The 17,889-nt window shown below is 44.1% G+C and overlaps 1 long non-coding RNA gene across 2 annotated transcripts; it reads right to left on the reverse strand.

Moving 5' to 3' along the window:
• Nucleotides 1-375: 375 nt before the first annotated feature.
• LOC147014596 (uncharacterized) lies at nucleotides 376-16,131 on the reverse strand. Of its 2 annotated transcripts, none has more exons than XR_015050816.1 (3): nucleotides 15,690-16,131; nucleotides 1,037-1,113; nucleotides 376-949 (listed from the first exon to the last, which is right to left on the reverse strand). It is a non-coding gene; the product is annotated as an uncharacterized LOC147014596 (long non-coding RNA). The 2 variants fall into 2 exon arrangements; XR_015050815.1 differs by lacking the exon at nucleotides 15,690-16,131 and adding an exon at nucleotides 4,365-5,153.
• Between the last annotated feature and the right edge of the window lie 1,758 nt (nucleotides 16,132-17,889).

Below are 17,889 nucleotides of genomic sequence, written 5' to 3' on the forward strand. Positions count from 1 at the left end.
ATGCCAAAAGATACTGTACAGTTTATAATTGTTACCAACTGCAATTGTTGTACTTACCTCCAACTTGTACAATGCACCATGTACTGTACAGCTTACATCAATTAGTGGTGAGCACAACCACTCATTGAGGCTCGTGTTGACTTCGATGAAATGAAAACAAAACGTTCCATGGAACGATCACAAATGAAAGGTCCTCTCTGGCAGACAATACTGAAGATAGAAAATACATTATTATTACCCCTCGTTGGTCCGAAACGGGGGCTCATGGATTTGGTCTCGACTTTCGTGTCCGTGCGTGCGTGTGTGTGCATGCATCTGCAACCATATCTCAGACATGTATGGACCGATTTTATTCGTACTTGGCAGAAAAGCAACACATGATGGTATAGGACATATACACGTCATTTTTTTCTGACATCAGATGCAAGACGGTCGACTGGCAGCAATTTTAGTTCAAAAAAAAAAAAACCGGTGTCGAACACGTCCTCAACCATCTTTCCATCCATCGGGACCATACTCTGTGCAGAGCATTGGTGCTGCCTAAGCAATCTCCTGGGCTATTGGGCACAATCCTGGATGGGTCGCCACTGCGACACAGCATATCAGCAAGCTGGTACTCATTTTGCTAACCTCAGAAAGATGACAGACCGAGTCAACCCCACCTGGTATTATTTCAACAGGAAAAGTAGGATTTGAACTCAGGACCTTAGGATCCCAAGCCCACCACCCAAACTATTAAGCCAACACCAGGCTTTGAGGCCTAAAGTCAAAATGAAAAAAAGAAAATTCAAGAGCAGGAACGGGTCCATGAAGAGTAGTTTGATAAAGTGCCCAAAAGACCAACAATTGTACTTCTTGGAATAAAAAACAAAACATCTTTCATCGTTGGATCTCAGAGGGACAAGGCAGCAGCTCATGGACAATGACTCACTTCAAAACTCTCCAGAACCTACAAAATAAAACAACTTGTTTGGAAAGCAAATGTAAAAAAAAACAAATGAAAAAAAATTAAAATTATAATATTTTCCCTTCTCACCTTTCCCTCCCTTAACCACATGACTTTCCATGCAGACTCTTCCTCTTATTCTCATTTCCCCTTTGTGGTGGAGATTTCTAACCAAAAGAGAAAACCCTTTATAATTAAACAGATCGTTTATTGTACAAAAACACATATGTGGAAAGAAGAGCTTGTCTTTAGATTCCAAGCAGATGTCTGCCTCTGAGTAAGAATACATGACGTTTTATACAATTGGAAAATCAGGAGGGGTCAGAACATCACAGTGCACTTGGTTAATCGATACCAGACTACAAGAAAGCTTTGTTTGTACCTGAGGTCCTTTAAGCAAAGAGAAAACAATATTGTGCATAATTAAAGCAGATCGTGCTATGAAAGAATGCGTGTCTTCCTTCAGGGGTGTGTATGCACAGAAAACATTCATTTACTTTTGGCAATGATAAGCATTTATCTCAGCATGCAGTTGAGTCATTCCATCTGAAATCACCAAATTTAAGAAAATGTTCCCAGTTGACCCCCTCAGATTTACCTTAAACTTTCATAAAATAGTTTCCAGGTATCAAAATGAAGCTACGTAAAATTTTAGGTCCATATATGCGGTCAACTCTGAGATATTGAGGGTTGAAAATGTGGTTGTGGCCCTATTTTTATGGTCGTTGCGAGCATCACAAAATGAACGGCTACTTTTAAACTCCCACAACTTTTTAAATATTAATGCTAGAGCCTTGAAATTTTCAGAGATTATTCTTCTATAACTGCTCTGTAAGAAACAAACATAAAACTGAGTATACCTCTATTAAATTTTATAACCGATCAGTTGAAATCCAGAAAAAAAATGTTGGTTTTGTATGAAGACCCAACTTTGAGACCTCATATATTTTTATTGACTCATCTCAGAAGCTTGAAATTTTTTTCATGTAATAACTATGGTAGTAGTATTCAAATACATGTTTACTTTTCTTAATCAATGATATATAATACAGTCATGATCCCTCAAAAATTGAAAATTTTCATTTTTCCCTGAAATTCAGGTGGGGATTGCAAATATATGACAAGGTATACCACTTCAAATTGTTCACCATTGAAAAGAGCATATTCAAGTTTACAAAAGTGTCAAATATCAGTGGTATATTTTTTTAAAATATATTTTCTATTTTTTTTAAAACTGTTGTTAACACATTCAGAGGGTGAAAATACATGAAGTGTGTGCATGGTGTGGGCACCATGGTAATCATGAATGATTAGTTCTATGATTCAAATTAATAATACAAAAATATATCACATACTGCAATAACAATGTAATAAAATATTTCACGTAAATGATTTGAATAGGTACTGGATCTGCTTTTCCAAGTCAGGTGCGAGCTTGTACTGCCTCCCAGTTGACGTTAGGGGAGCATCAATAACTTTCATCACATGGACCAAAGGAACCCAACAAATGTCCTCCCTTGAATGTAACTATATACACTGCTGACATCAGCAGATCAGCCACTATTCCTGAGTTCTATTTTTAGCCCAGCCAGATGAGTTAAGCTCTTGCTATTTACAAATGAGAAACAAAGAATTACAAATTCAAATTTCAAAGTATTGTGTTCATGGTATCCTAATAGCAGATGATATGTATGTACATTGTATATACATGTACTACACATATGTACTACATGTAAAAGGACTGTTCATTAAATAGCACACACAACGTGCACAGCACTGGCAGAACATCATTTATTCAAATATTTTTAAAATATTGTTAGAAACATTATACCACTTTGATATTTGACACTTTTGTAAACTTGAATATGCTCTTTCCAATGGTGAACAATTTAAGTGGTATACCTTGTCATATATTTGCAATCCTCACCTGAATTTCAGGGGAAAATGAATATTTTCCATTTTTGAGGCATCATGACTGTATTATATATGACTGATTAAGAAAAGTAAACATGTATTTGAATACAACTACCATAGTTATTAAATGAAAAAAATTCAAGCTTCTGGGATGGGTCAATAAAAATATATGGGGTCTCAAAGTTGGGTCTTCATACAAAACCAACATTTTTTTTCTGGATTTCAACTGATCAGGACATAAAAATTAATCGAGGTATACTCCGTTTTATGTTCGTTTCTTACAGAGCAGTTATAGAAGAATAATCTCTGAAAATTTCAAGGCTCTAGCATTAATATTTAAAAAGTTCTGGTAGTATAAAAGTAGCCGTTCATTTTGTGATGCTCGCAACGGCCATAAAAATAGGGCCACAATCACATTTTCAACCCTCAATATCTCGGAGTTGACCGCATCTATGGACCTAAAATTTTACGCAGTTTCATTTTGATGCCTGGGAACTATTTTATGAAAGTTTAAAGTAAATCTGAGGGGGTCAACTGGGAGGCCTTCGGTGATGAGGTTGGAATGACTCCTGGTGCACTCAGGAGAGCACGTTTCTCAACAACGTGAAATGCAATTAATCAATGATCCTAAGGTTTGAAATGGGAAAGATATATCACAAGCCGGTAGGCTACATGGGTGGTCGCAACATAATTGCATACTAGTCATACAATTTTTTCAAGGATTGGGCTGAAATCCGTCCCACCCATTCATTTCTCCACATTCAAAACTGTAGGACAAGTATTGAAAATACCGTACGCGGTTTTTCGGCCGCTGCGTAGCAACGGGTGGTTGCTTAGCAACGAAACTCAAACGCGCACACTCCCAGCCCATATGGGCACCTGTCGCCAAGCTTCATCGAAATCGGTTTGCTGGTTTGTGCTGTGGAACCTCGCGTTGCACACGCACACGCACGCACACACACACACGGAAAACCCGACAAAAACCCGCCAATAAGGGTACTCTTGCGACCACCCAACAAGACCACAGTATAGTGAATAGAGATTCTATTCCATTTACTCGTGGCTTGTCAGTATTGACTACAAATTGAAAGAGCTCTGACTTTGTCATTGTGAGAGACCTGATAAGCATATAATTATCCTGCAGACAATTGCAATCTTTATCTCGATTCTTTACAGAGTGATTTAGCCTATATTTTACAAAAGATTTTATACTTCCATATGCTTCAAAAGCAAAAGCAAATACGAGAAATGAGTACATAATTTGTGAACAATATGAAAAAGAACAAAAAGAACACAAAGAACAATTTGTGGACAACATGAAAAATATCTGTTTCAGCATGATTAATACAGAAACACCAGTGCTTTGCAATCGTCATGTGATCCACAGAGCTTTCTATTACCAAAATGTCCATGCTAAAATTTCACGACTTAAAATTAATTATTTTACTTCCACACCTTCCACATTTCCAATCCCACTTTGATCGCGAAGGTATTCACCACTCACCTTCATGATTTTTTTCTTCAAACTCTTCCTCTACTCTGCCCCCACCCTCTTCCCTATTCTTGAAAAGCAAACAAACAAAAACAATTCTCTCAACATGTTTTGACTTTCAGCAGAGGTCATGGAATCAATCATCACTTCCAAAATCAAATCATTCCTCTTCTTCAATGGCTTGATTTCCGATCATCAACTTGGATTCAGACCAGGTCACTCTACCCTGGGCATGCTGCTTCTGCTTTCCCAACAATGGATGGATGTCCTAAATGCCAGACATGAGATCAGAGCCATCTCAATAGACATATCACAAGCCTTTGATACGGTGTGGCACCCTACCCTACTCACCAAACTCTTTCCTGTGGTATCCAAGGCAATCTCCACTAATGGCTCGCAAATTTCCTCTCCTTTCACAGCCAATATGTAGCCCTCAATGGAATTCTTTCATCCCCTCTTCCTGTCCAGGCTGGAGTTCCACAAGGCAGTGTTCTGGGCCCTGTGCTTTTTCTGGTTTTCATCAATGATCTCTCTGACTCTATGAAAAATCCTCCATCTCTTTGCTGATAACTCCACCCTCTGCCATACCATCTGTCATCCCTCAGATCAGCAAGCAGCAGCCTCTTCACTCTGCAGATCCAGATAAAAATCACAAGCTGGTCCAACACTTGGAACATGCCTTTCAATCCTGATAAATATCACACTCTCACATTGTCGTTCTGAAAGGACTGAATCGAAACCACCCCCCCCCCCCCCGATCTACTTTCTCAACAATTCTGTTGAAGAAGTCCTTTCATTCAAGCTGTTGGATCTCACTATTTGTCATGATCCCTCCTGGGGAAAGCCACATTTCCAAGCGAGCTTCCAAAGCCAGTCACCGACTGGGCATCCTCCATCATGCAAAGTCCTTACTTGGCACACTTGAGCTCCTGACCACTTACAAAGCTTTTGTCTGCAGCCTGATGGAGTACTGCTTTCCCATCTGGCTGGTGCTCCCGCCTATCAGCTTTCTGGGCTTCACGCTGTGGAAACCAAGACATTTATGATCATTGGTATCTCCCGCGATGAGGCTGAGTCTTTGGGTCTCTCACTCTCTCACCGCAGGCAGGTCACTGGTATTTCTGTCAACAATCTCGTCTCCGGCTTCCTCCCCCCCCACCCTCCACCCCATCCCTGCCTTACTCTGTCTGTGATCTCTCCCACATATTTCCGCAGGACGCTCAACGTCTACCAGCAACTCCCTTCTGGTGAACCTACCAAAATCAAGAATCACTGCTCAACTTCACTCTTTCGTTCCTCTTTTTTCCTGCCTGCGGAATCAACTTAGGGCCTCAATATTGCAGACAAAAAAAAACAGGACAAGCACACATGGAAACCAAGTATACACTGTTCGACTCGACATGGACCACCCTGAAACCGATTCCTAATCACATAGCGACAGTGTTGATTACAGGTTTTCTTGCCCATTTTAATCTTTTGGCAATTCAATTTGACTGCATTATCATTCAATTCCATTTGAAGTTGAATGCTCCTCGATGTGATCATTGAAATATCTAAAACGGCTGTTCACTTTCATTTTCTCAGCATTTGACTTCCTTAACCCTTCAGTCAATTAAAAAAAACCGCACGAACCACATTCAATTTCACTCAAATCAGCAGCTGTTGGGATTTGGGAATTCATATTCATGAATGTGCTTTGGAATTTACAACAATATGTGCTTTCAAATTATAACCTGAGGTGGGAACATTGCATTTCCAATGGCAAACAATTATCGCGGAATCAGCCAAACTTGTATCTCAGTGAAGATCTACGACAAATTGCTCATATGCAGGATAAGACTTGCACATCGAGCCAATAGTGTACAGCAATCAAAACAGGCTTCGCTCAAACTGATCAACAACAGGACAAATACTTAAACTTCAAAGAATGACTGAAGGGATAAAAGCGAATAGTCCACATGTGATATTGACTTTCATCGATTTTTGCAAGCCATTTGATTCGTGACACCGCAAAAAAAACAAACAATGATTGAGATCCTGATGGCGTACTGCATTCCCCAAACACCATAGATATTATGTATTGGGATAGAATAGCTTGCACGCGCTTACCCGACGGCATAACGGATTTCTTACAGATACTGGCCGGAGTCCTCCAAGGAGACACCCTCACTCCCTTCCTCTTCATCAATACTCTCGACTTTGCTCTATGATGAGCAATCAACGGGTATGAGGAGCAAGGATTCACCCGAAATGGAAGGTGCAGCACTCGTTACTCAGCTATCACCATCACAGACACCGATTTTGCCGCCGATGTCAGCCTTCACTCCAACACACCATCTGAAGCACAACAACTACTACACAGGGTTGAGTGGGCAGCTGCAGAAGTCGGTCTCATCATCAACGAAGAAAAGACTGAGTTCATGTCATTTGGCAACATTACTGATACCAAATTGAAGTCTCAGATTTCCAATATCTGGGATCATACGTTGACAACACTGCAAAGGACACGGAGGTCCAGATTGCAAAAGCCTGGGCAGCAACAGCAAAGATGAATGTTGTTTGGAGGAAAGACCGATGCAGAGAACTGAAGGACCACTTCTTCCGCACCACAGTCGAGTGTTCTCCTGTACGGAGCAAAATATTGGATGATCACGAACCTACTGTACAAACAGCTCGATGGTGAAAACATGAGACTCCTGAGGGCGTCACTTAGTGTTTCATGGAAAGTAGACTGAATACAGAACAGCTGCATGGAAATATCCCGAGAGTATCGGGGTCACTACTCCAGAAACGTCTCAGGTTCAGTGGCTACTGCTGGAGAAGCGACCGAGAGGGATGGCGAAGATGGTAATCTTCTGGGAACCTTCTCATGGTCTCCGCTCAAAAGGACATCGACCGATTCGATGGGTCAAAGCGGAACTCGACCGATTGGAAAAAGTTGATGCCGTTGAACCGGTGGTGCACTCCGAGTGGGCAACGCCCATGGTTGCAGTGTTTAAGCGGAATGGAGGTATCCGCCTGTGTGGTGACTTTAAAGCAACTGTTAACTTCAACGTCTGTGTGGAGCAATAACTACTGCCATCAATTGTCATCCAATAATATTCGAAGTTGGCGGGGAGTCAGTATTTCATGAAGCTGGACTTGCGTGATGCCGACTTCCATCTGGAGATCGCACCAGAGGATCGTCACCTCCTTAACATCAAAACATGTCAGGGTATGAACCAGTATACCCGTCTTTGTTTTGTTATCGCTTCAGCTCCAGCAAATGTGGCAGAAAGCTATGGATCGTCTTTGTGCCGACTGCACGGCACAATGCCACTTGGATGACATCCTCATCATGGGTGCGACGGCCGAACAGCATCTAAAGAACACTGATAAGGTGGTGTATAAGTCAGCTTCTCAGGTTCTCTGCCTGAATAAAGACAAATGTATATTCTTTCATAAGCGAGTGGAGTACCTCAGCCGCGTCATTATCCCGGATGAACTGACAAAAGCCCCTCAGAAAGTCGACGCCATAGCCGACATGCTCAGCCCAAGAGACAAAGTTCAGCTTCGGTCCTTCATTGGGCTCACTCAGTATTACCAGTGGTATGTCAGTAACCAAAGCAATGAGTTGCTCCTCTGACTCTCATGCTGTGTCAAGATGTTCATGGAGGTGAAGTTCGATGGAGCAAGGAGCACTCAAACGAGTCAAATCTCGCCTTCCTGTAGACACAGTTCTCACGCATTCCGAACCTTCACAGCTTGGAGGTAAGGTGGATAGCAGAGGGGGTGGTGATCAGATGCAGGAAAGTATTGACACTTGTATAGATTGGGAAAAAGACTGGCAGATGTAATTTAACCTGAGCAAGTGTAAGGTGTTGGGGATGGGAAAGAACAATGAAAATAGAGATTACAGGGTGCAAGGGATAATTTTGGAGCGTGTCACACAGGAGAAGGATCTGGGGGTGGTAATAGATACGGGAGGTAAGCAGGCAGCACAGTGCCAGGAGGCTATATGTAAAGCAAATAGGGTTTTAGGCTGTATTCAGAGGGGGATCATATATGAATCAAAAGAGGTGGTGTTTACATCGCACAGGAATTTAGTGAGGGCCATATCTAGAATATTGTGTAGTTTTGGTCACCACAATTCCGGAAAAACATAGATGCCGTAGAGAGGGTTCAGCACAGGGCTGGGAGATTGATTCCGGGCTGAGCTTGACTCAGCCATGATGAGCGGCTGAAGGAGACAGGACTTTATTCACTAGAAAGGAGGTGGCGTCGAGGAGATATGATAGAGATGTTTAAGATAATGAAAGGTATTGATAAAATAAGTGTACATGAATTATTCAACAGAGTAGACAGTGATAGGACCAGGGGCCATAGCCTGAGAGTGAAGAAGAGGAGAGTTATGACGGTCATAAGGCAGGGGACTTTCACTCAGAGAGTAGTTAATGCATGGAATGGTCTCCCTGGAAAAGTACTGGCAGCAGAAAAAGTAGATAAGTTTAAATTAGGCTTAGATAGGTACCTGGAAGTTATGGAGATGGAGGGGTATGGGGATGTTGATAAGACTTTTCGGTAGTTTGAGCATTGATGGGTGATTGCCTCATAACGTCACCAAATGACGTCATAATGTCTCAAGCGTGACATATCTGGAAAGCACTCATCGAGGTGTTCAATTTGAGGTACTACACGATATGGTTCCTAAAACTTGAAAATTTGACCTTGGGGTCAAATATGTTTGACCTTAGGCGCTAACCATGAAGGTTAAGGCCAATCGTCACCAAAAATTAATCAGCTGAGCGCCAGACGATGAACTATATTCCCATGAAGTTTGAAGACGATCCGATCAAAATTATTCAAAAAATAAGGGTTTCGTCGACTCCCCTGATTTGCGACAAAGTGACCTTGACCTTTGACCTTGACCTTCAAAATTTTATGCGCTGAGAGGGACCTCTATAGGCCTCTGATATGCGAAGTTACAAAAATTTCCAATGATAACTGTGCTCTGCAGAGTGATTTATACGTGGTTACAGACCAAAAAAAAAACAAAAAACATGAAGGTCAAGGCCAATCGCCACCAAAAATTAATCAGCTGAGCGCCAGACCAGGAACTATATTCCCATGAAGTTTGAAGACGATCCAATCAAAATTACTCAAAAAATAAGGGTTTCGTCGACTCCCCTGATTTGCGACAAAGTGACCTTGACCTTCAAAATTTTGTGCACTGAAAGGGACCTCTATAGGCCTCTGATATGCAAAATTACAAAAATTCCCAATGATAACTGTGCTCTGCAGAATTTTTAATACGTAATTACAGACAAACAAACAAACAAAAAAAAACATACAAGCTGACTAACATATCTTGCAAAAACTTCGTTTTGGCAAGATAAAAATAAAAGTTCTGTGTCTTTCTTTGTGCTGCTGCCAGTGCAATTATATATCGATGACTCGTGTGGTGGTTGAAGACATCGCCAAAACCTTGATGCGTGAGAGAGAATCAGCCAAAGAGTTCAAGATTCCTTTGATGTGCCAGATGTCTGTGGTGAATTGCGAGATATAACTGAGTTGGCAAAGTGTGCAAGGAGAGTGAGAGTCCGCATGGGGAGACAGAGTGAAACTTTATGGTTTGTGATCAGTCAGGACAGAAAATTATCTGGTCTCTAAGAAGTGGTGGAAATGTTTGAGAGAGAGGCTTAGAGTGAGTAATTCCCGGTCAAAAACACTCTACTTGCGCTCTGGTGGCTTCAGCATTTGAGAAAAAGGTCAATGGATGCCAATCAGCATCAATGAACTGGTGAAGGGCTGCGCCCACCGCAACCTCAGTCGTGTCTACCATCAGGCATGTTGGTGCCTCTGGCTTTGGATGAATCAACAGTGAGGCATTGGCCAAGGCGTCTCTGATGGTGTGGAAGGCTGTTAAGGTGGGCTCCGCCCATTGGAACATTTCAAAGTGCTTACCGCCTGTGAGCAACTTGTTCAGCAGTTGCAGTGTTGTGGCTAGACTTGGAATAAATTGGTTGTAAAAGCTGAGGAGGACCAAAAAGTCTTGCAGTTTGTGTTGAGATGAAGGCAACGGAAAATCCCAAATAATCTGCACCTTCATCTCGAGGGAATGGATGTCTGAGCGGTTAACACAATGACCGAGGAAATTCAACTCCGAGACACCGAATATGCACTTTGTGGGATTGATGACAATGTGGAAATCCTGCAAACAGGTGAAGAGGAGATGTAGTTGTTCATGTTCGTATGTTCTTCTGCAGTTGTGTTGGAGATTAGAATGTCAGCTCCATACACACAGCAGAAGTGTAATCCCCGGAGCACCTGATCAATAAAACGTTGAAATGTTTATGCGGCACAGTGTAATCCAAATGGCATCCGAAGGACCTCGGACAGGCCAAAAGGCTTGTCAACTGCTGTGTTTGAGCCGTTATCTGGATCCACGGGAATCTGATTGTATGCACGAATGAGGTCGAGCTCGGAGAATATTGTCACACCGTGGAGTGCAGCGGTGAAATCATGAATGTGTGGAATGGGTTAACGGTCTGGAACAGTCACATTGTTTAAGGACCGGTAATCCCCGGACAAGAACGCCAACCCCCAGATGTCTTTTTGGTTACCATGTGTGGCGGAGAAGAGCAACTGCTGGACGGGCGACACGTCATTACCTCCACCACCGAAGATGAAGGAGGTTATGTTTTCACCCCTTTCTGTTTGTTTGTTTGTATGCAGGATATCTCAAAAAGTTGTGGACGGATTCAGACGAAACTTGGTGAACGTGTTGGGTGTGTGACAAAGAATATATTAAATTTTGGTGAAGATCCGAATCTGGATCCGGATATGATGATTATTAAATTTTTAAGCGATTTTTCACCATTGAAAGAAAGATGGGGCATAAACGATATTGTTACGATGACGGGGTCGGCCGCGAACCGACCGCTCTGAACGGAGCCGCAAGTCGAGTCGGCCCGACCGATCGCCCGGAATATAGATCGCCGCCCAGATAAGTCCGAGTCGACGGGTCCTTGCACAAGAACCGAAATACGCCAATGGGCAGACCACATGGGGTAGGGTCGATTGCCAATCTTCAATGTACCTAAATACCCACGTCATCCAACTACCGGGGTATTCCACCCTCGACGGAACTCGTACGGAACAAACCGCTGAGGCGAGCGTGTCCCGTGCGCGATTCCGAGCGGCTTAATCGCCGAGAACCGTCGGTCCAAATGTCCCCCTTTTACGGCAAACCAACGGCTTTCTAACTACCAACACACGAAATGCTCAGTCAATGAAAGAATCGACACGACGAGCTAAAAACATTAAACAATTGGGGTATTTATTAATAAGAACGAGAAACTCGGGAAGCACGTAAGAGTAGAACTATTCCGATGATACGAAATGCAATGCAAGATTCACAGCACACAAAGCACCGAACAATTTCCTACTTATTAGACGGGCCCATGGACACACGTACGCACACAAACACACCCAAGAAATGGTGGCTGAGGCCTTTAATAACGAGTTCCAGCTCGGAGGACAGGTGAGCTGAAACCCAGAACCTATCTCGAACTTCTCCACCTTGTGTGGTCTTCAAGTTGACCGGATCCGAGCTCCAGCGAGAGCGAGCTGGACCCAATCGCCGTGAGCCGCGATCCTTCCCGAGCTCCAGCGAATCCTCCCGCACTTCACAACACGTGCTGGTGAGACGAGGCGCCAATCCTTCCCGTCGATGCGTCGCTTCCCCGAGGAACCACCTCCAAGAAGAGGTCGATGAGTCGCACCAAGCCGGGAACCAAACGGAGAACAAGAAGAAGAACAAGAAGAAGAACAAGAAGAACAACAAGAAGAACAAGAAGAACAAGAAGAAGCAGCAGCAGCAGCAGCAGCCATTTGCAGCTCGAGCCGAATCACCGGCTCAAATTTCTTCCAAACAAAGCAGGTCTCCAAAAAGCCTACCGAGCCAAGCAGGACCCGACGGCCTGCTGAACGATGCAGACTCCCACTCCCCTCAACTCCGCTTCAAACACGAACAAAGAAAGGATCTCCTCTTTATCCTTCTCCGCCCCCTCCCCCGCGCCCGGCGTGACTCATGCCCTCGTGATCCATCCCCCGCTTAATCACGGGTGGGAGGGAGTTGTTGATGTCATGAATCACAGGACAGAAAGGCTCTTCTTCCTCTTCGCAGAAGAGGGGGAGGGACGTCTCCATTGTTCGCTCCCTAACTATTAAATCGAACCGCAGCGCATCAAATCGATTTCTAAACATTTAAACAATGGAAGGTGAGCTATCTAGGGAACAAGCACTTATCAACATAGCTGACTAAAGGAACCTGTATGTTGTGTGCAATCGAATTCCAAATTCGTAACAATATATAGCATGATATTTCAAAAATGGATTGGTCCCGATATGTTCTTGTGGATCAAGCATTGCATGGCGGACGTATGCACTCTACCGAGTGCACTTCTTGTTTCTCCAGTGCGGGTCGGCAAGCATGCACGAAAAGGGCAGGTCCCATGGTCTCGATGTGATGCGTGATCTGGTGTTTGATGGGCTGGCATGTCGCCGATGTACTTTATGGAGGGAAATCATGAAGCACTCCCTGAAAAGGGCATGTGGATGTGGGTGGAAGACATGTGATATTCAACGACGAAATAGTGAATGTTGTATCGAGGCATCCCATAAACGGCGATGTTTGATGTCGACGAAGAGACTGAAATGACGCAAAAAAAATATCCGCACAGAGGATGGAGTATTTTGTGTCGGCAATAGTAAACATCCAGGGGAATGAACGACGTAAACCCAAATTAACCTGAGCAATATCACTGTTGTTGGCAGAATGTAATGAACATTCCTGTCAATTTTTCCAGTCTACAACAGATGGTGGCACAATGCTTCCCTGTGCCCCTGTATCCACAAGGAAAGAAAATCCACTATTGCAATCCACAAGGAAGAGAAAGTGACTGAAGTATGGCCCAGGTGAACTCGCCGCCATTAGTTGTGGGTGTCGAGCATGGTGCTCTGCACTGATGAGCATTTGCGCTGAAGGTCATATGGTACAAACACCAAACTGGAGTGTCCACAGAAGGAGAATGGTAGCTCAAGGTACGGCGTTTCTCACTTCTCTGAGCAGAGATACCCAAAGATGAGCATAACTGGCGTTGCACAGCATGGAGCTCCCAAACAAACTTTTTAAGGTCCCCCATTTCACATTGCAGTTGTGTGTCATGCTGTGCTGGAGGTGTCACATTAGCTATGGTCCATAAAACGGTGTCAATGAGAATATTAGCCAGCTCCACAATGGCAGGTAGTGCCAGCTCTGCATTAGCTGCAAGTATTATTTTGAAGTGGGGTGGTAACCATTGCAAAATCAACTCACGAAGGAGCGACTGGTCGAAGGTGGCATGTTGGTCACCGAAAAGCTGCTGCATATGACGCAACAGGTGTGTCGATCTTCCATCTCCCAAATCCTCGGTCACAAGGACTTGTTGAAGGCAGTGGTGCTCAGAGGGGGGGTCTTGCACTTCATCAGTGGGGCCTTCAAAATATTATTTGAGTTGTTCGCCGGAGGTTGCAGCAAAATGTCTCTCACCTCCATCTCATATTCTGGTGATAAGGATGCAACAATTAAATAAACCACGTCGACTCGGTAATCGAATTGTGTTTCGACCTGTGTGAACCACAGACGTAAGTCGTTAAGCCAAAATGGTGGCAGTTTTAACGAAACCGTTGCCACGGATGAAGCCGGTTGAGCGACCAGATAAGGCACCGATACCTGGCTGTAGGCTCCGCAGGTATGGATTTTTTTTCGATATGCCGGTATGTACCAGTATAACCGGTATTTTAAAAAAAAAAAAATTAAATAACTGGTTGTTTTAAATAACGAAAGCATATTGAATTCAAATGAATAACCAATTGGCAATTGCTTTCAAAGCAGCCACGAGAGCAAAGAAAAACACGATTCCTTGTCCGGAGCTGTTGAGCTCGGCCGCTGACGTTTAAAAGTCAGAACCGGCTGTACTTGCTTCTTGATGCGTCTTGACGTCATACGTTTCCGTTCCATATTTGGACGAGATGCCAAATGCATCAAATGTTTTAAAATCATGTCCGGTAATTAAAGATTGTAAACACCTTTCTTCGATTTGTGGGTGATATACCGGGTTCTTTTTTTCGGAATTCCGGTATATTGACCCTATGCACTAAGCGAGTGAAGTCACAGCGGAAGGGAAGGCTCCGCCATATTGAGTGGCAAAAAATCATGGCTACCACGTACGTGTCACGAGAACTTCTGGGCTATTTCCATGGATTAGATGATATTTCTAAGAAGAGGTACTGCGAAAAACTGAAGCTGTGTGGTCTTAGTGAAGATCCTTATATTATTTCAAAGGATAAATGGACAACAGAAAGGAAATTTTGGCCTCAAATCGTTTTCCCTGACATCTACGTTTACCTTGTTGAAACACCGAGTCCTTACACTCAAGCCAGCCCGAAAGCCTTCAAGAGTATGGACGCTTACTCGTATTATGTCGCCGGGTTTGTTCGTGACATAATCTCGACGAAAGCTGACAAGAACTGTATTATCGTGAGGGTAAAGGAAAGCCTGTTTTCTTTCATTTCACTATTATTGTATTATCGTTGTTACTTGTTTTGTTCAGCAACCAGAGTCACTTTTTTTAACCTGACTGCTGCCACAAGTTAATTTCAAGTGAAGCTCTTGTCGAAATGCTAAGTTTGTAGAAAATCTTCGTTCGTCAGCTTGCTTACAGATACATTATATTTTTCCATGACAAACATCCGGTGTAATGCCACACTGCTGTGGATATTTCCAAGTGCTAGTTTTTTTATGTATTATACATATCGATGTGACTTTCTAACCGGGCGTAGTGGCGTGCGCCTGTAATCCGGCTACTCGGAGGCTTGGGTTGGAGGATCGCTTGAGGACGGGGGCTCCGCACTGGGCAGGGTGGAGAGCAGACCGGAATCATGGCGAAACCCAAATCCTGATCCCTGTGTCGTAAGAGGCGACCAGGGTTGCGTCAGGAAGGGCATCCGGCGTAAAACATGTGCCAAATCACTATGCGGATCATACGGATGATCCGCTGTGGCGACCCCTAACGGGAGCAGCCGAAAGACGAACAACAACAACAACAACACATATCGATGTGACTTTCTGCAGTGAAACTGTTCATAATTGTGCGCGTTCGACAGTTGTTAGGAAGGCGATCTTGCCTTGATCTCATTAAGTCATTAAAACAAGGGATATAATGCATTTTAATCATACAAATCAGACAATATTTTGTAACCACCGGCTATTTAATACCAACTACTGAAATAACGTATCAGAAATTAGTTACATACCGAAGACAAAATGAAGGCGACACAACCAGTCAGGTTCGCCAGGTCGCCATTTTTCTCTTCTCAGAACCGATATCCAAAGATTTCGCAGGTCTATACTACTTCGGCGGGAAAGCGGTAAAACTGCACTCCAGAGCCTTTCGTACATCCCGGGGCACAACAACTCTTACCCAATTGCAGAAAAAAAAAAAATCGCTTGCTTGTAAATAACGGTGTCGTTGAAGTGGAGACGATCGGTTGTTATGGACGCGGTGTACTTTCTTGCCACTCAATATGGCGGAGCTGCCGCAGTCACGTGACCGGTGACGTCATCGAAATAGGCCTATTAATTATTCCAATACCAGAATATCGATAAGAGAAATTATATCGATATAACCGGTACACCGACATATCGCCGGACTGTATTTGGCTGTTCTCGGGGAATGGTTGGTCGTTTGTACCTGCTTGTCCGTCCACGGTATCACGTCAAGGTGAACAATTCAGCAAAAAGGAAAATTCCACGTTGTTCCTTCATTCACAACACAGTTGAAATGAAAACGAGAGATGAACCTTCAGAGTTTAGGCTTTATTCCATTTGATTGGAGCCGCTTCTACGGGCACACCAGGGAATACAGGCGCAGCAAGGAGTACATAAGCAGTAAGGTACACACGCGCAACTAATCACCGCAAAATAAATCAGTATAAGCCCGGAGTCCGATATACTCTCAATTCTCACCATTCAACGAGCACCAAGTGAATCGCCGCCGTAAAACGACAATGCCCCTGGGACAATCACCCCCGACCGTGCCGAACCTCAGCTTTATCTCTTCCGTGCTCGAGCCGTGCAACATGTGATCTCACGTCACGACCTTCAATTCACCACATTCTCCCCGTCTTTAAAATGTAACTAGAGGCCCAACTAACGCACCATGATTACTTCAGCGCTACAGGAGTATACATTTCAAGCAACGCGAACTATCTAAACTACAGAAGCATACATGCCAAGCAGTGAGGATTATTTTGAGTTGTAGGAGCATGGTCAAGAGCATCGATATATTATGTAACGAGCATATGGGAGCATGAGCATCGAGGATGCCGATAATCCCCTTTACAGATTGAGTCGGCGAGGGGGTATTATTCGTCGACCTCTCCGGGAGTAGATGGCGGTTTCACTTGAGGAAGGCTTCCGATCCTCTTGGTGAGCCTCGACTCGTGCCGGGGATGACTCCCCGATCGCTCTCGGGTGGAACGCGGCAGCTCCGTCGTCACCCTTCTCGGGTGGAGTCCCTGGGGGGGGGGGAACACCTGGGGAGGGGATGTCAGAGGGAGGAGTGCCAGATGGTGGTGTACCTGCGGGAGGAGTACCTGAGGGAGCCAAATGGCGAACCGACACAGTGGTCTCCCTGCCATCCGAGAGCCTGACATGAGCATACTCTGGATTAGTATCGATGAGTTCGACCTCTTCCACCATGGGTTCATACTTGCTTTGTCGTACCGGGCGTTTCATGAACACTGTTCCAGGATGGGTTAGCCAGTTGGGCACCGATTGGCCGTCAACATAACGTCGTTGGTGAGTAAACATTCGTTCGTGAGGAGTTGCATTGGTGGACGTGCAGAGCAAAGAGCGTATGGAATTCAGAGCGTCGAGAAGCGTAACCTCCCACCGCTCGGGGCCCAGTCCTCTCGATTTCAGCGCCAGAGTTACGGCTTTCCAAATAACTCCATTATATCGTTCCACCTGCCCATTACCCTGTGGGTTGTAACCCGTCGTTCGACTAGTTGCTATGCCGTGCTCTAATAGGAATTGTTTTAGCCCGGCCGACATGAAACACGGCCCTCTGTCTGAATGTATGTACGAAAGTTTCCCAAACATAGCGAAGAGGTCAGACAGATATTTCACGACAGTGCCCGAGGTCATATCCGAGCACGGAAATGCGAAAGGGAACCTTGAATATTCATCAACAACGGTGAATATGTATCTGTTGTCTGTCTCGGTCGGCAGGGGCCCTTTGAAGTCGATGTTTAGTCTCTCGAAGGGGGAAGTGGCCTTGATCAGTCTGCCAGAAGCCGAACCATAGAATCTGGGTTTTAGTTCAGCACAAACAGGGCATGAAGCATTCATTTGTTTAATATCTTCAATAGAATAGGGAAGGTTTTGTCTGCGCACGAAATGTGCCATTCTGGTTACCCCCAGGTGGCACAGAGACACATGGAGGTCTTGCAA

The sequence above is a fragment of the Eptatretus burgeri genome, chromosome 13, assembly GCF_056783735.1.
Source record: "Eptatretus burgeri isolate ZD-2024b chromosome 13, Ebu_testis_v1, whole genome shotgun sequence".
Taxonomy (NCBI): domain Eukaryota; kingdom Metazoa; phylum Chordata; class Myxini; order Myxiniformes; family Myxinidae; genus Eptatretus; species Eptatretus burgeri.